This window comes from Nicotiana attenuata, unplaced genomic scaffold, assembly GCF_001879085.1.
Source record: "Nicotiana attenuata strain UT unplaced genomic scaffold, NIATTr2, whole genome shotgun sequence".
Classification (NCBI taxonomy): domain Eukaryota; kingdom Viridiplantae; phylum Streptophyta; class Magnoliopsida; order Solanales; family Solanaceae; genus Nicotiana; species Nicotiana attenuata.
This window is the reverse complement of record NW_017675447.1, coordinates 47,127-67,048: the sequence shown is the minus strand read 5'-3', so window position 1 is coordinate 67,048 and position 19,922 is coordinate 47,127. Positions and strand designations below refer to the sequence as shown.

Sequence of the window (19,922 nt, the reverse complement as noted above, 5' to 3'; positions counted from 1 at the left end):
CCGACTCCGGGAATATACCAGAATGTCATCAATAAAAATGATCACGAACGAATCAAGATATGGCTGGAAAACACTGTGCATCAGATGCATGAAGGCTGCTGGGGCATTAGTCAGCCCAAATGACATAACAAGGAACTCGTAATGACCATACCGAGTCCTGAAGGCAGTCTTCGGGATATCTGGCTCCCGAATCTTCAACTGATGATAGCCTGAACTCAAGTCAATCTTAGAAAACACACACGCACCCTGTAACTGGTCGAACAGGTCATCAATACGAGGCAAAGGTTAGTGGTTCTTCACTGTCACCTTATTCAACTGGCGGTAATCAATACACATGCACATAGAACCATCATTCTTCTTCACAAATAACACAGGAGCACCCCAAGGCGATACATTGGGCCGAATAAAACCCTTATCAAGTAATTCCTGCAATTGCTCCTTCAACTCCTTCAACTCAGGTAGGAGCCATACGGTACGGAGGGATAGAAATGGGCTGAGTGACCCGGCAACAGATCAATGCCAAAATCAATGTCTCTATCGGGTGGCATACCCGGAAGATCAGCTGGAAACACATCAGTGAAAATCCCGTACTACTGGGACTGAATCAACAGAAGGAGTATCCATACTGGCATCTCTCACATAAGCTAAGTACGCATCACAACCTTTCTCAACCATACGCTGAGCCTTAAGGAAAGAAATAACTCTACTGGGAGTGTGACCTAAAGCACCCCTCCACTCAATACGCGGTATACCTGGCATGGCCAGTGTCACGGTTTTGGCGTGACAATCAAGAATAGAAAAATGGGGCGACAACCAGTCCATGCCCAAGATAATATCAAAATCAACCATGCTGAGCAATAATAAGTCGGCTCTGGTCTCAAAACCACCAAGAATTACCAAACATGACCGGTAAATGCGGTCCACAACAAGAGAATCTCCCATAGGAGTAGAAACATAAACTGGGGAACCCAAGGAATCCCGAGGTACACCCAAATGCGGAGCAAAATAAGAAGACACATAAGAATAAGTGGAGCCTGGATCGAATAAAATCGTTGCATCTCTGTGACAGACCAAGACAGTACCTGTGATGACGGAATCGGAGGCGACAACCTCAGTACGGGATGGAAGAGCATAATATCTGGCCTGGCCTCCCCCTCGAGGGCGACCTCTACCTCCCCGACCTCCGCCTCTAGCTGGTTGGGCCGGTGGAGAGGCAACTGGTGCTGGGACCATAGCCTGAGAGCTCTGTGGGGCCTGCTGTGGCTGTGGAGTCTGCGGAGGTGCACCCCTCCTAAGTCTAGGGCAATCCCTCACCATATGGCGTGTGTCACCACACTCAAAACAAGCTTTGGGAGGACGTGGCGGCTGTGACTGGCTCGGGCCAGGTCTGCTGGACTGACCACTGGAAGCACCCCGTGCAAGAGGCGCACTAGAGAGTGGAGGTGCATAATAAGGCTCCTGAGGCCTAGGTGGGGCTGGAATACAACTGGCTGCTGGAAGAGCTGAATGAACGGGGCAGCCCATATGACCCCTACCATGACGACCTGTAGCTGGGGCACGGGCACCAGAATAATGGCCCGACTCTCGAGACCTCTTGGCCTCCCTCTCCTCTCTGTCCCTAGCATGCATACCCTCAATCCTCCTAGCAATGCTCACCACCTGCTGATAAGATATATGCATATCTAACTCACAAGCCATGCTAGATCTGATGCTGGGAATGAGCCCCTCAATGAACCGGTGAACCTTCTCGCGAACCATAAAAACCAAAGCTGGTGCATGTCTAGCCAAGTCGATATACGGACAGCATACTCCGAGAAAGTCATAGTACCCTGGCACAAATGCTCAAACTTCGCGTGCCAGGCGTCCCTAAGACTCTGGGGGACATACTCCCTCGTGAACATATCTGAAAACTAAGCCCAAGTCAGGGAAGCTGCCTCATCCGGACTGTCTAACTCATAAGCACGCCACCACTGATAGGCGGCTCCTCAAAGCTGGAAAGTAGTGAAGGAAACCCCGCTCGATCCTGATATGCCCATAGTACGGAGAATACGGTAGCACTCCTCCAGAAATCCCAAGGCATCCTCTGATGCTAACCCACAGAATACACGAGGATCATATTTCTTGAACCTCTCAAGTCTCCGCTGCTCATCCTCTGAAGTCGCTGCCCTGTCCTCGGGCTGAACTGGCACTGCAGGCGATGCAGGAATAACTCCTGGGACCTGATCAACATGCACTTGCTGCTCAAGAGTGCGGGCGGCGGGAGTCTGCGCTCCTCCCCCGGCCTGGGATGTGGCTGCAGCAAGGGGAAGCAACACTGCCTGAGCCAAAGTGGTGTACATGCTCATAAACTGTGCCAAAGTCTTCTGGAGTGTTGGAGTAGTAGTGGCAGACGTATCAGGTGTCTGGACTCCGGCTGGTACTGCTGGTGGTACCTCAGCGGCAGCTCGCGCGAGTGCTCTGGCTGCACCACGAGCGCGTCCTCGGCCTCTACCCCGGCCCCGGCCTCTGACGGCTCCAGTAGGGGGCACGGGTGCCTGGTCATCTCGTGTAGCACGTGTCCTCACCATCTGTGAGAGAATAGAAAGGCAGAAGTTTAGAATTGTGATATCAAAAATCTCGTACGACAAGGAACTCAAATGAAGTGAAATTTTCCTAACAGTTACATAGCCTCTTGTAGATAAGTACAGACGTCTCCGTACCGATCAGCGAGACTCTAATAAACTGGCTTGTGATCCATGACTCCTATGAACCTAGAGCTCTGATACCAACTTGTCACGACCCCTGTTCGCCCTCCGTGAACTATCGTGACGGCACCTAGTCTCTACAACTAGGTAAGCCTAATAAATGCGGAAAAACAACTAGTCTTGCGAAATAAATAATCAAAAGCCGAATAACTGAAAGAAATAGTATCTAAATGTTGCTTGGCATATACACACAATTTTTCAAAAGCTGATAAAATATCCCAAAACCCGGAAACTCACGGATCCACAAGCTGAGAAAACACTACATAGCTAAAATCTCCGGAATGTATAATCAAGAACATAAAGTACAGAAGGGCTAAATACTAGATGCAGGAATAGAAAGAGACTCCTCGGTCTGTGGACGCGGCAGATATACCTCAAAGTCCCATAGAATCGCCCCGCCTCAAGAATGGTAAGCCTGAGTAGAGGTACCTGGATCTGCACATGAAAAACATGCGCAGGAAGGGCATGAGTACACCATAGCGGTACTCAGTGAGTGCCAAGCCTAACCTCGGTTGGGTAGTGACGAGGAAGGTCAGGGCCCTACTGAGGTTAAATAAGATAGTAGTTTTAACAGTGTGAAATAAACAGTGTAAATAAGTAACACAAGATATAAAGGACAGCAACAACTATCACAGAGGCAAGTAAAACACAGTAAGAGAATACAACTCAGCTCCAAGATAACAATCGGATCTCCCAGGATACCGTCCTGTAGTCCCCAAATATAAATACCATATCCAGTGGATCTCCCGAATGCAGTCCCGTAGTCTAACTCATAAATGTGCAGGGGGATCTCCCGGAATGCAATTCCGTAGTCCCAAAGTAAACATACATGGGAGCTCCCGGGATACAGTCCCGTAGTCCCAAAGGAAAAGTGCAGGGGGATCTCCCGGAATACCGTTCCGTAGTCCCAAAGTAAATATGCAGGGGAGATCCCGGGATACCGTCTCGTAGACCCAAAGTAAATACACAACAACAATAGGGATTCAATTCAATCAATTTCATATCAAATGTGAAGCAGGTAATCCTAACCTAGCATGGTTCACGTAATACAATTAAGGCAGTTAAGGCAAATAGAGCAATTTAGTCAAGTAGACATGCTTCTCTAGGCTACAGCAGGTTTAGTTTCCAAACAGTGTAAGCAAGAAAAGGAAGAACACAATTTAAGGCTATTTTTAATGAAAAATCGAATTTCCAACAGTTTGCACAAGTACGCGCTCGTCACCTCATGTACGAGGCATTTCAATTACCGCAATATCAATCCTAAGGGGAAAAGGTCCCCCACACAAGGTTAGACAAGCCACTTACCTCGAACAAGTGCAAGTAAACCTGAAACCACGCCTTTGCCACGAGTATCCAACTTCGAATGGTCAAAATCTATTCAATTTAAATTTCATAATGTAAATAATACCTCAAGTAACTGATTCTACAATTAAATTCTAAGCTAACACGCAAAATTAGGTAAAATGACCAAAACGCCCCTCAGGCCCACATTTCGAAATCGGGTAAAATTTATATTTTTTGGAATCCTCACACTCTCACGAGTTCATGCATACCAAAATTACCAAAATCGGACCTCAAATGGTCCCTCAAATTATCACTCAAAGGTCTCCAAGACTAAGCCCTGGTTTCCCCAATTTTTCGCCCTTAATTTCTATAATTTCTAGCTATAATCCGTAAAATAATAGCATAGGAACGAGTTTTAGGTCCAAATTCCATACCTCAATGAAGTTCCCTTGAAATCCCTCTTCAAATCATCCCAAAAGCTTCCAAGCCGAGATAAAAATGGTGAAATAAACCTCGAAGTCGCGAAACCCCTTTTAAAATATAATGCCCAGCAGTTTTCGCATCTGCGGTACCGCTTCTGCGGAACAAATGTCGCATCTGCGATTTCCCACATAAAGGCAAAATCCGCATCTGCGGCCCTTTACCCGCAGGTGCGGTACCACTTCTGCGAAAAATATACCGCATCTGCGGTTCCTGAAGGGATGGCCAAAATTCCGCTTCTGCGGCCGCTTAGCCGCTTCTGCGGCGCCGCACCTGCGGAACCCAAACCGCAGGTGCGGTTATGACAGCACCAGCAACTTAAACTCTAAAATTTCCTCCGTCAACCATCCGAATTCACCCCGAGGCCCCCGGGACCTCAACCAAAGGCACCAACAAGTCACAAACCACTACCCAAACTTGTACCAATCCTTAAAACACCTTAAACAACATCGAAACCTCGAATTAACCATGTATTTAAGCTTAAGAACTCCAAAATACTCAAAAACTACGCTTTCGATCAAAAAGTCTATCAAACCTCGTCCGATTGACCTGAAATTTTGCACACATGTCACATTCAACACTATGGAGCTACTCCAACTTCCGGAATCCCATTCCGACCCTGGGATCAAAATCTCACTATCGAACCGGAAACTTCAAAATTCGACCTTTCGGCATTTCAAGCCTAAATTAGCTACAAACCTCCAAAATACAATCCGACCACGCCCCTAATCCCGAAATCACCTAACGGAGCTAACAGAACCCTCGAATTTCCATTCCGAGGCCGTCTTCACACTGCTCCGACTACGGTCAACTTTCCAACACTTAAGCTCTCATTTAGGGACTAAGTGTCCCAAAACTCTCCGGAACTCAAAACCGAACGTCCCGGCAAATCAAAATAGCAGAAACAAACTTGGGGGAAGTAGTTAATAGGGGATCGGGGCGTAAATTCCAAAAATGACCGGCTGTGTCGTTACAGTATCCTTCGCACTATGGGCATAGTAGAGTCGAGTGAGTTCTCTTTCACTGCATTTCAGCTTAGGGGAGTAGCCTATCAGTGGTGGCATGCTTATGAGTTGGACAGTCCAGCTGAGGCAGCTTCACTTACATGGACTCGATTCTCAGACATGTTCTTGAGAGAGTATGTCCCTCAGAGCCTCAGGGACGCATGGCGCGCGTAGTTTGAGCAGTTGCGCCAAGGTTCAATAACTGTCTTAGAGTATGCAGTTCGTTTCAGTGACTTGGCTAGACATGCATCGGCTTTGGTTTCTACAGTTCAATAAAGGGTCCATCGGTTTATTGAGGGGCTCCATCCCAACATTAGGACTAGCATGGCTCGGGAGTTAGAGATGGATATCTCGTACCAATAGGTTGTTAGTATTTCTAGGAGAGTGGAGGGCGTGCTTGCTTGGGAAAGGGAGGAGAGAGAGGTCTCGAGAGTCTTGCCATTATTTTGGTGCTCGTGCCCCAACTGCAGTTCGACATGGTAGGGGTTGTGTGAGTCGCCCCGTTCATTCAGCTCTTCCAGCCGCCAGTGGTGTTTCAGCCCCTTCTAAGCCTCAAGAGCCTTATTATGAACCTCCAGTATCTAGCGTGCCTCCTGTAAAGGGTGCTTTTAGTGGTCAGTCCAGCAGACCTGTCCCGAGCTAGCCACAGCAGCCACACCCTCCAAGAGCTTATTTTGAGTGTGGCAACACTCGCTATATGGTGAGGGATTGCCCCAGACTTAGGAGGGGTGCACCTCCACAGACTTCTCAGCCATAACGTGCTCCACCGGGTCCTCAGGCCATGATTCCAGCACCAGCTGCTACTCTACCTGCTCAGCCAGCTCGAGGTGGAGGTCGGGGAGGTATAGGTCGCCCTAGAGGGGGAGGCCAGGCCAGATACTATGCCCTTCCTGCTCGTACAGAGGCAGTTGCTTACGACTCTATCATTGTAGGGATTTTCCCAATCAATCATAGAGATGCATCATTTCTATTCGATCCAGGCTCCAACTATTTCTATGTGTCATCTTATTTTGCCCCGCATTTGGGCGTATCTCGGGATTCTTTGAGTTCCCCTGTTTATGTGTCTACTCCTGTGGGAGATTCTCTTGTTGTGGACCGTGTGTATTGGTCGTGTTTGATTACTCTTACTGGTTTTGAGACCAGAGCCGATTTATTATTGCTCAGCATGGTAGACTTCGATGTTATCTTGGGCATGGACTGGTTGTCACCCCATTATGCTATTCTTGATTGTCACGCCAAGACCTTGACGCTGGCTATGCCAGGTTTACCGCGATCAGAGTGGACGGGTACCTTAGATTACACTCCTAGTAGAGTTATTTTATTCCTTAAAGCTCAGCGAATGGTTGAGAAGGGGTGTGACGCGTATCTAGCTTATGTGAGAGATGTCAGTATTGATACCCCTACGGTTGAGTCAGTCCCAGTAGTGAGGGATTTCACTGATGTGTTTCCAGCTTATCTTCGAGGCACGCCGCCCAACAGAGATATCGACTTTGATATCGATTTATTGCTGGGCACTCAGCCCATCTCTATTCCTCCTTATCGTATGGCCCCTCCTAAGGCTAAGGAGTTGAAGGAAAAGTTACAGGAATTGCTTGATAAGGGCTTCATTCGGCCCAGTGTATCACCTTGGGGTGCTCCTATCTTGTTTGTGAAGAAAAAGGATGGTTCTATGTGCATGTGCATTGATTATCGCCAATTGAGCAAAGTCATTGATGACCTATTTGATCAGTTACAGGGTGCCCGAGTGTTTTCCAAGATTGATTTGCGTTCAGGTTATCATTAGTTGAAGATTCGGGAGCCAAATATCCCGAAGACTGCTTTCAGGACTTGGTATGGTCATTACAAGTTCCTTGTGATGTCATTCGGGCTGACCAATGCCCCAGCAGCATTTATGCATTTGATGCACAGTGTATTTCGACCCTATCTTGCCTCACTCATCATTGTCTTTATTGACGACATTCTGGTGTACTTTCGGAGTCGGGAGGATCATGAGCAGCACGTAAGGACTGTGCTTCAGACCTTGAGGGAGAAGAAATTATATGCAAAGTTCTCAAAATGTGAGTTCTGGTTAGATTCAGTGGCATTTTTGGGTCACGTGGTGTCGAGTGAAGTGATCAAGGTGGATCCGAAGAAGGTAGAAGCAGTGCAGAGTTGGCCCAGACCGTCCCCAGCTACAGAGATCCGGAACTTCCTTGGTTTGGCGGGGTATTACCGTCGATTTGTTGAAGGATTCTCATCTATTGCAGCACTTATGACCAGGCTGACCCATAAGGGTGCTCCGTTCAGGTGGACAGAGGAGTGTGAGGAGAGCTTTCAAAAAGCTCAAGACAGCTTTGACTACAGCCCAGTATTGGTATTGCCTATAGGTTCGGGGTTAAGTGAAGGGAATTAGTTGTAAAGTGAAGGGAACGAGCAAATTAGTGTTTTGATAGTAGCGGTAGTAGTGTTTGTTTTGGTTATTAGATTTGGTTGATCTAGTGTTAGTAGTTCCTAATCAAAGGGAGGCGGGTCGGTAATAGGGTGGGTTAGTGTATTAGTGTTGGTCTTTAAGTTCAGCCAATAAAAATATTACACGTGGATTAAAAAACATATGTTTTTATAAATGAAAGGTTGTTAGAAATAGGGGCATGACTGAGCCAAAAATTAAACGATATGTGCATTTTATTCGAAAAGGTGATAAGAAAACATTATTGTACCAAATTTGATACTCCAGGAGCACTTTAATTTAGGCCATTTTCAGTATATTCTAATATTCTCTCTATATTTTACTTAGGAAATTATGTGTATGTGAACACGAGGCATAAATTACATTCTTAGCAATTATCGTTATCACTTTCTTTTTTTTTTTTTTTTTGTGTCCTTGTCGTTTTCTTACAGATGGTTCTCTCTCTTTTTGGGTCGATGTAAAAAGGTAGACCTTTGTATATATAAGTTTACTAGCTGTACAACTTTAAGATTTCTTCCTTAAATGGATCTGTAATTTTGTAAGTGCAATCCACGTGTACAGTTGTAATACGTGAGCTAAATCTAATACTAGAAGAAAAACTTAATTCATTTCTGTTAGTTTAACTATATAATAAGCAAAGGTTCCTTGGACGACCAAGGGTGTTTTGGTAATTTTACATACATGGATATTTCTAGAACCTGGACTCATTATTATTATGTTAATACAAGACCCATTGAAAGTGGACCACATGTGTCCTTTTGTTTTCCACGTGCTCAACTTTTTGCTTTACCATTTATTGCCTTTCTTTTACACATTCCATTGTCTAATGTCCAGCCACTTCATCTTCTTCATTGGAAAAAAGGTACGCTCATCTACCCACTTCAGTTTCAATGGTTTCTCTCTCTCATTCATCTACTTCTCTTCTATATTCTATCAGTGCATTTCTTTCATGGTTTGTTTCATTTCGTGGGTCTCTATCTCAGTTTCAAGGTTCTCCATTTCGTGCATTTCTTTTTTTTTTTTTTTTTTTTACTTTTGAACTCCTTTTTAGATTTCATTTGTAGCTTTTCAAATTTCTTCTCACTAGAAAAAGGCAGGGAGATGGATATTATTTGTGTTTCCAATGTTTTTCCAACCATGCATGTGTTAATTTAAGGCGACATAGAGCAATTTTTGCGCTTTTTCGTTGTTATTGGGATTGTTAGTAATAACAACTAAAGTGATTTCCTATTTTTTTTTCCTTCTTTTTTTTCTCTTGATTTCTTTATGCTTTCTGCATTTTATGTCTTGCATGTGTGAGTTCTTCCAGATGAATGTCGGAAGTTAATTTATATTGATTAGCACCTGCAAATTTCATATTTCTGTCTCCTGTTTCAGAATAAAATTTTGGACATCTAGAGCTTATGGCTATTTCTGTTGATTACCTACATGCATGGCAACGGGAATTCTTTTTCTGCTGAAAATTTTATTATCTTTACTGTTTCTGATGAAATTTATGCTACACTGAATAGTTTTCTGCTATTTTGGTTTTTTTAGATAAATTTCTGTGGGTTGATCCATAGGAAAGTATGGGTCGAGAGTTAGGCATTTTTTTGATGCGATCTTAGGTTTCTCTTAGTTCTTGATAGCAATTGGACAATTGCTTTGCACGTTCTTAAATTAGACTAACAGAAACATAAAAGGAGATGGGTTTTCGATCCGAAAACAATACTGACTGCTTTTACCTTTAGTTGTATACCCGCATGATATTTACCTCAAGTAATACTAATATATCATATTTTTCCCGCAAATTATCGCATATGTTTCCTCGATTCAGCTAGAATATAATGGTTATTCAATTTTATTTTCAGGCTCTTGAGAGTGAACTTTGATCTAGGGGGAAAGTGAAAACAGTATTGCTACACCAGATTATTTTCGCAACTTCTGATCTATAACGTTATCTCTTCAGCTACAATACAACTTGCTCCTACCTTGTGTTTTGTGTTATAATATTAGAAGAAATAACAAATATTATGATGTAGATTATATAAGAGTCCTAGAAACTTCATATAGGTAACTTCTATCAATTTTCTTAATTATTGTATTTGTATCGTTTTTTTTCCTTTTTGCTATTGTGTGCTCCTTTCAAATTAATTTTTCTTTTTGCTTCCATTTGTTGGATAGTTTGTCGAATCTGGAAGAAAAGATATCTTAACCCTGGTGTCAGAGGACTTCAACTTTTGCCAATCTATGCACCACAATAAATTAAAATAGCTTGAGAGGGTTGTGTTTTTCTTATACTTAGACATCTAGCTGAAACCAGTTGCCTAGGGAGATTCTTTGTGATGTTAGATCAGAGGTGGTATATTTATTACACCAAACCGAAAAAATTTATGCCACATATTATTGCTTCAAATGATGTTTCTTAGTTTTGTTTAACTTCTTTGCTTTCAATAGTTTTTGTACATGACTAAAATGGAAATTGATTATAACTCATGCAGCCTTTATGTGATAGGTTTCTGGTTTGATTTTTCTTATTACTTGCCATCAGATTAGCCTCTATATTGTAAAAAATGTATGATAATAAAACGGGACGAGCTTTATTCATACTACAGTTTTACTGATGTGAAGACTTAAGTGCTTGTGATAACATGTGGTTAATATATAAAAAATTGGACAAACTGAAATTTACCCGTCTCTCTTTGCATATTGCTGCTATTCTGCTGCATCCACATATCGCATATATTTCCTCGATTCAGCTAGAATATAATGGTTATTCAATTTTATTTTTAGGCTCTTGAGAGTGAACTTTGATCTAGGGGGAAAGTGAAAACACTATTGCTACACCAGGTAATTTTCGCAACTTCTGATCTATAACGTTATCTGTTCAGCTACAATACAACTTGCTTCTACCTTGTGTTTTGTGTTATAATATGTAGATATGTGTACCTATGGGAATAGATTAAATTCTAACAAAAGAAAGGTGGATGAAGACCTAATTGATCACACAACAGGCCATCCATATCTTCGTGCCGAAAATAATGAAAGAAACCTTAGGCGACGTATCGCGTACAGAGAAATGCCTCCTGAAAAAAAGGCAGCACTTCTAGAGCGACGTCAGACTGAATATGCTGCGAGAAAACGCCGTCTTTCTGAAATTTCTTCCGCCAAACCTTCTGATCAAAGTCATTCCTCTTCCAAATCTCAAAGGATGATTCCAGGACAAGCTGCTACCTTCATCCGAGATATACCTTCTTCTTCCCGAAATGGTTGGTTGAATTGAACTGTAATATTCGATTAACTTCCGGCATTTTAGGCTATCCTCAGATAGTTAACATATTTTGAGGTGCTGCCTGTATATTACACGCCGGCATCACGAACATATAATGAAAATTTAACTACTTATGATGTTGCAGGACGCACCTCAACACAGGTAGGGTGCTGGAATATCAACCAGCTACCCAGTTGTCCTTCCGTTCTAAAAAGGGTTCCAAATTGTAAATTCTGCGGAGCTCGACAATTTCAATATGAAACTCCTTGCTTCTGTTGTAGTAATGGTTCAGTAAAGTTAGTTTCACAACGCCTACCTTCTGAGTTAAAAAGCCTCTACTTTGGCGTGAACGATGAATCCAATCATTTCCGTAATTATATTAGAACATACAACAACATGTTCGCATTTACTTCCCTTGGAGTAAAGTACGATAAGGAATTAGCAAAAAGAACTCAAGGTGTCTATACATTTAGAGTTCAAGGACAAATGTACCATTTTATAAATGACTTCACCCCCGGAGATAACAAAGCCAAAAATTTGCAGCTTTATTTTAATGACAATGATGAGGATATAGTTAACAAGATGGCTTTTTCCGAAAAACTTGATAGGTCGGTTATTGCAAAATTGATGAACATTCTAAAAATTAATCCATACTCCATCTTTCTGAAATCTTTGACAGACATTCCGGATTTATCTAACTTTTACATCGCACTTAAGTGTGATTCTACCTTGGACCAACGAACATATAATTTACCTAGTGTATCAAAAGTCACAGCTATATGGGTTGACGAAGAATTGGACTACACCCCATATTCGTATCTACACCCATAGTAACAGTAACCAACTGGTTCACTATTACTATGGCTGCTACGACCCATTACAATATCCTTTGTTGTTTCCCTACGGTGAAAACGGATGGCATTGCGGCATCCAAAAGGTTCAACAAAAAACTAGCTCTCCTACGCCTCGTGCTTCCTGCAAACATGAGAAACTTCCAAGTGTAACTAATATGTATTCAATTGATGGTCTACTTAACATAGAACAAGAAATCTTGAATAAAGAAAGGAAGAAAAAAAATATTGTTTCCTGCCGAGAATATTACTGCTACAAACTTCAAATTAGAGATGATGAAGAAAATGGAACTTTACATTCTGGAAGATTATTCCAACAATATTCTGTAGATGGATATATAAAACTCGAAACACAGAGATTAGACTTTTTCCTATTCAATCAAGAATTATTTCGGATTGAGGTATTAGAAGGACTTACTGATCTTCTAAGACTAGGCGAAAGAGAAGCTTCAAATATTGGTAGAAAAACATTCCTTCCTGTTAGCTTTACTGGAGGTCCAAGAGATATGCGGCGTCGATATATGGATGCCATTGCGTTAGTACAACACTTTGGAAAACCTGATATCTTTCTAACGATGACATGTAATCCTTCTTGGCCAGAGATAGAAGATTTCTTACTACCAACTGATGAAGTACAAAACATACCAAATTTAGTGAGTCGCGTATTTAAAGCAAAGGTAGAAGAGCTTAAGTCAGATATAGTTAAAAAGAGTATATTTGGAAAAGTCGCTGCTTTTATGTACACCATAGAATTCCAAAAATGAGGTCTTCCTCACGCTCATTTCCTCATTATACTTGCTGACGAGTATAAATTATTGACACTTGAGGCTTATGATAAAGTTGTTTGTGCCGAACTACCAGATGGTAATACAAATAGTTATTTACATTCTTTGGTTGTTAAGCATATGATGCATGGTCCTTGTGGAAGTTTGAATCCTACAAGTCCATGCATGAAAAATATGCGACAATGTAAATTTAAATATCCCAGAGATTATGCCAACGAAACAACTAAAGGTAAGAATTCATATCCAATTGACAGAAGGCGAGATACTGGAAAATTTGTCAAAGTTAGAAGCCAATATGTTGATAATTCATGGGTTGTTCCTTACAATCCATATCTACTGAGCAAGTTTAGCTGTCACATGAATGTTGAAATTTGCTCAGATGTTAAAGTTGTTAAATATATCTACAAGCATTTGTAAAGGGCATGATAAAATTGCTTTCAACGTACATAGTAATGATACCAATATAGAAATTGATGAAATTAGAGAATATAGATCTGGCAGATGGGTGTCAGCACCGGAGGCTATGTGGCGTTTGTTTGCCTTTCCTATCAGTAAAATGACTCCCAATGTCTACCATCTTCAACTACATCTTGTGAATCAACAATTTGTCTCCTTTAAGACAACTGCAAGTCTAAACACAATCTTAAATAATCCTGCAATTAAGAAAATAATGTTAACAGAATTCTTTACAATGAATGAAACAAATAAGCGTGCCAAAGAGCTTAAGTTATTGTACATAGAATTTCCAGAACACTTCGTATGGTCAGTAAGTGATAAAATGTGGTCACCAAGACAACAAGGTTATGCTATTGGACGTATTGTCACGTGTCATCCAATAGAAGGGGAAAGATACTACCTTCGCCTATTATTGATGAACATAAGAGGCCCAAAGTCATATAAAGATCTCAAAACTGTAAATGGAAAGCATTGCAGCATATTTAGAGAATTCGCAAAAAAAAGAGGATTGCTAGCTTGTGATAATAACTTAATTGATTGTATGTCTGAAGCCGCTAATTACCAAATTCCATACAGTCTAAGGCGTTTATTTGCAACGCTATTAGTATATTGTAACCCCGCTAATCCAAGAGATTTATGGGAACGATTTGAAAGCTCCATGTCTGAAGATTTCTCAATTATACCAAACATACAGACAAACAACATTCGTTATTTGGTCCTAAATCATATAAACGATATCTTACATTCAAATGGGACGGAGTATAAATAGAATTTAAACTACATATAAAAAAACTTTCACATCTTCTACATCTTCCACAATAACATAAGAAGCTAGAGACATCCATTTAGAGCGGAACATAATTGTGACTGAAGAAGATTTGTTGCTATTCAAAAAACTAAATAAAGAACAATTAACAGCATATGACGCCATCCTTGATAGAATATTTTCAAATGGATCAGGAGCTTTTTTTATTGATGGTCCTGGAGGAACAGGAAAAAGCTTCTTATAGCGTGCTTTACTAGCTACTGTACGATCCAAGGGATTTATAGCTTTAGCTACAGCAACTTCTGGTGTTGCGGCTTCCGTACTTCCTAGTGGCAGGATTGCTCACTCCCGTTTTAAACTTCCTATTGATACCACTGAAAATTATAACTGCAATATAAGTAAACAAAGTTCACTTGCATCTTTAATCCGAGATGCAAAACTAATAGTATGGGATGAGGTGTCAATGGCAAAGAAAAAACTTGTCGAGACTTTTGATTTACTCTTGAGAGATATTATGGACAAAGATACACTCTTTGGTGGTAAAGTTGTCGTTTTCGGAGGTAATTTCAGACAGACTTTTCCAGTTGTACAAAGCGAGACGAAAGAAGATTTCATTTGTGAAAGCTTATTATATTCAGACATTTGGAATCACCTTAAAAAATTTCGATTATCAAAAAATATGCGTGCGAGAAAAGATCCTGCCTTTTGTGAGTACTTACTAAGGATTGGAGATGGAATAGAAAAGGTTAATGAACATGGAAAAATTGAAGTTCCAAAATCTTTCCTCATTCCATTTACTAATGAGAAAGAGTCATTACATGTTCTGTTCAAAAGTATTTATCCCAATTTAGATGCACTCATTTATGATACCTCCCCAGTTACATCTCGCGCTATCTTAACAACCGAAAATAATTTTGTGAATGAAATTAGTCAGATGTTCATAGATCAGTTTCCTAAGACTGCTATGACATTCATAGGAATTGACGAAACTATAGAGCCAAAAGATCAAAGCCAATTTGAAAATTTTTTGCATACTTTGAATCCTGCTGGTCTACCTCCATACAAGTTAGTTCTAAAGCAAAATTGTCCAATTATGCTACTGCGCAATTTAAATCCTTCCGAGGGTTTATGTAACGGTACCCGCTTAATTTGTACTGATTTCAAGCCTCATGTTATTAGTGCTAAAATTGTAAGTGGTGACTTTAAAGGTGAACATGTTTTCATTCCTCGAATACCATTATTATCTTCACAAGATGAAAAATTACCTATTTCATTTAAGAGAACACAATTCCCAATTCGATTATGTTTTGCAATGACAATAAACAAAGCTCAGGGCCAAACACTAGATTTCGTAGGAATTTATTTGCGTGAACCTGTCTTTTCACACGGCCAACTTTACGTGGTTTTATCAAGAGCAACAAACTCAGATAGTGTAAGGATGTTAATCCGACCAACAATAGTAGATAATCATGATGACCATTCTACTTACAATGTAGTATATAGTGAAATTATCAAAAGGCATTCTCCTAAGTCTTTTGATTGGCTAGAAAAAAGATATTATTATGTAAGTTATTAATTGTATTTTGTTTTTGTTATTTTATCGTATACTTATTATTAATCATTTTTCAGATTGCAGGCAACAATGGCAGAGAGACTTGGTATATGTGCAATCACTCCTGATACACCAAACTGGACGTGCAAGGTGCAAGTTGTAGATATATGTCGATCAGGAGAGAGTTCAGACAGAAAGATAAAGTATTTGAACATGATCTTCCAAGATGAACAGGTATGCAAGTTTTCCAAATTTATTTTACTTCTCTCTCTGGTGTGTGAGTCATTTCTGCATATCTTATTCATTTGTCGCACTTTCTTTGTTGGCTACTGTTATCTGGGTATGTGTAGTTTATACTCTTTTTTTGGGGTATCATTAGTTTTTTTTTCTTTTGCGCAGATTCTTGTTTACTTATACATGCACGATAAAGATTTGTTTAATTTGCCCATTGCATCTTTGAAAAATAAACGTGTACATGGATGACTTTTCAGTGTTAGCTACAAATCTACCTATCTTTTCCTTTTTTTCATAATGAAACTTAATTCTTTTTGCCTCTTCAATAATTAGATGCTTCTTTGAGAAAATATTTCATGATATGCCTGGACCAAAAAAAGAATTTTGACCTACCCATGAATATGTAATATTTTGTTGAGAATAAAGAGATTGTAAAAGTCCCCCATTTTAAGATATTTTCTGTCTTAGATAAATTTTCAGCTTACATTTTCCTTATCCAAAAGGAAACAAGATATGGGGAAGCATACACTCAGCCTTACTTTATTTGTTAAAAATATCTTTAAACTAATTGCTTACATTTTCTACACATGAGTCTTCCACAATTTCTTTGTTGGTTGCTTACAGGAAGACCAAATCAAAGCAATCATTTATGGTGATGACATCCCCAATTATCAAAATATATTCAGGTTATTTCATACCTACTTAATAACGGGTGCACGCATACAGCTACCAAATTTGAGATACGAAAAACTGTTGCATACGTTTGAGTGGGTTATCGACAAAAAGACCATAATTGATCCAATTAACAAAGACAATCCAGATGAAGAAGAGTTGCCGCCACCCACTAAATTTACTGTGACGTCCTTTAGAGACATTAAGGATCAAGCCTCTCGATCTATCAAGAATCCAACTAAGAACGTAGAACACAATATGAATATTTTATTTTTTAATATTTTATTCTTTAATCAACGAACAAGTAATTTAATAGAACTTGTGAATTTACTATTTTATACATTTACTTATTAACTTTAAATCCTTCTATCAATAGATGTGCTTGCAATTGTTGTCAACTGCTTTCCGCCAAGATATGTTGCAAGTCTACAGAAAAAATTGCAGGAACTCATCATCATTGATACTCAGTAGGTCTATTAGCCAAGTCAGAAGCTTTTCAGACATTTGTTTATACTTATTATCTAATTATATAAAAAAGTACTATACATAGTTGTCCCTTCCATTTACACAGGAAGCAAGATGTCACATTCACAATATGGGAAGAAGGTATTATTGAAGATGAGGGAAAGAAACTCCTTGGGCAATTCCAAGAGTATCCCATCATTCTTGCAAGACGTATTGGGGTGTCGAAATACAATGGTAAACTAAAATCAACAATATTTCATCTTATACAAAGAATCAATGTGATTTTATAATTTCTTAATGTAATTTATGCAGGCACATCATTGACAACAAGGTTTAACACAACCTTATGGATTAATCTACCTTATCAACAATGTCTGCAACTACGTAAATGGTATCACATTAATCCTCTGTATATTGTTCGTGTTTCTTTCTTATTGTTAACATTCTAAGGTGTTTTCATTTTTACTTTTGGGACAGGATCGTAGAAAATAAAGAAATGCTTGCTTCTTTCATTGTGAGGAACACATCCACATCCGGATCTCTTATTTCTGTTCCAGTGGATGAAAAAATAGTGCCAATTGCAAAATTTCAATCACAGCAGGACGTCAGTATAATTTCTATTCACATATTTTATACAATGATATAAGTATTTGTCCTTACAAAGATTACTCTCACTTTGGTAACATAGGGACACACCTTTTTCATTGAGGCAAAAATATCACTTCCAAGTGACCTCAGGTGTTTTTACGTTTTAATATGTCCAAACTGTGGAAAAGAAGTGAGGAATCCAGTCAGAAGAGAAATTCTGTAATGACCCGACCGGTCGTTTTGAGTTCTAGCACTCCATTTAGCAGCCTGAGGCCATGAGCAACTTCATTTCAGGTATTATGACTTGTACGCGTGGTCGGATTGAATTTTGGGAAGTCCAGAGTTGATTTGGAAAGAGAATTCTCATTTCGGAAGCTTAAAGTTGAAAGAATGAACTAGGATTGGAATTTTGACTAATCGATCTCGGAATCGGGATCTGAAGGTTCCAGCAGGTTCGTATGATAATTTCAGACTTGGGCGTATGCCCGGTTCGGGTTTTGGATAACCCGGGAGCGTTTTGGCGCCTATTGTGGAAGTTAGCATTTTGGAAGAAATTTCTTAAGTTTGGCTTGAAGTGTATTTAAGTGTTATCGAAGTCCGTTTGGGATTCCGAGTCTGGGAATAGCTCCGTATGGTGATTCTGGAGTTAGGAGCGCGATCGGAAGTGAATTCGGAGGTCCGTAGGTCATCTTGGAGCCATTTGGCTAAAGATAGAAATTTGAGGGATTTTGAGAAGTTTGACCGGGGGTGGACTTTTTGATATCGGGGTCGGAATCCAATTCCGAAAGTTGGAGTAGGTCCGTGATGTCGAATATGACTTGTGTGCAAAATTTGAGGTCAATCGGACGTGATTTGATAGGTTTAAACATCGGAAATAGAAGTTTGAAATTTTGAGGTTCATTAAGTTTGGATTGGAGGTCGATTCATGATTTTAGCGTTGTTTGATGTGATTTGAGGCCTCGAGTAAGTCCGTAATGTGTTTTGGGATTGGTTGGTAGGTTTGGTTGAGGTTCCGGGGGCCTAGGGTGGATTCCGGGTGGTTAACGGATTGAAAATGGGATTTTTGGACAGCTGAAGGAATCTGGTTGCTGGTATTTTCGCTTCTGCGGTGGGTTGACCGCAGAAGCAGCACCGCAGAAGCGGAAAGGGAGCCGCAGAAGCGGGTTTTGGTCTAAGGCTTGAGGACCGCAGATGCGGTCAAAGTTCCGCAGAAGCGGGACCGCATCTGCGGAGAAATGGTCGCAGAAGCGGATGGGAGTATCTTGGAGAGGACCGCAGATGCGGTCAATATTCCGCAGAAGCGAGAAAGGGGTGGCTCAGGGAAGACCGCAGATGCGGCATTTTAACCGCACCTGCGGAACCGCAGAAGCGGCCTAGGAACCGCAGGTGCGGAAACAGCTGAGGCAGTGAGATCTTTTAAGTTCGGGGTTGAGTTCATTTCAACCCTACTTTTCTTCCATTGGAGTCGATGGGGAGTAGGTTTGAGGTGCCATTTTCGTCACTTGTCATGAGGTAAGTAATTTATGCTAGCTCTGGTTAAATACAAGGTTTATTTATGGATTTAGACTTGGAAAAATTGTAGAAAGAGTGAGGTTTTGGTGGAAAACCTAGAAAATTATATTCTTGGAATTTAGCCACGATTTTAGGTATGGAATTTAGAGAAAATTATAAATTTGAGTTCCTAAGGTCATGGGTAATCTTTATCTTCGAAAAATTTCGGATTTTGGGCACGTGGGCCCGAGGGAGTTTTGGTCAACTTTTCGATCGGAGTTAGGAATTGCTATAAATTAGATTATAATGAATAATTGAGCACATGTTAATGTATTTGCGTAACCGTTGGCTAGTTTTGGAGCGTGGTGCATCAATTGGAGCCTTCGGAAGGGCGTGGAATGTCGGTTATGGATCCTCGGAGCAAGGTGAGTCTCCTTTCTAACCTTGTGAGAGGGAAATGTCCCCATAGGTGAATTAATTGGTTATGTGCTCCTATTTGTGGGGGCTACGTACGCACGAGGTGACGAGAGTCCGTGCGTAGCTACTATTATGCTATTGTCCGGGTAGTCTAGGACCCAAAAGCATGCTATATTTGGAATATTTGTAATCTTATGGATTGTTGAATTGTTTAAACCGTATCAAAATAGTAAATGAATTTCTAACAAGATGTAAACCTTATTTTCCTAAATTGTTAAAAGAGAATTAGCTTTTTCTTGGAATAATTGCCCCATGTTGGCTTCTTGATTGAATGTCTCTATGTGTTTATTTTGGAACGGGTCGAACGCCTCGGCAGATTAAATAGATGTATCTATAGGCGCGTCGTCGACCCTCGGCAAGTGCACAGTTTATTTCTG

General features: G+C 40.6%; 1 long non-coding RNA gene across 1 annotated transcript; it reads left to right on the top strand.

Annotated features, from left to right (window-relative positions):
- The first annotated feature begins 8,737 nt into the window (after window positions 1-8,737).
- On the top strand, window positions 8,738-11,399 carry LOC109220086. Its single transcript, XR_002067034.1, has 4 exons — window positions 8,738-8,820; window positions 9,809-10,010; window positions 10,731-10,787; window positions 10,877-11,399. It is a non-coding gene; the product is annotated as an uncharacterized LOC109220086 (long non-coding RNA).
- Window positions 11,400-19,922: the final 8,523 nt, after the last annotated feature.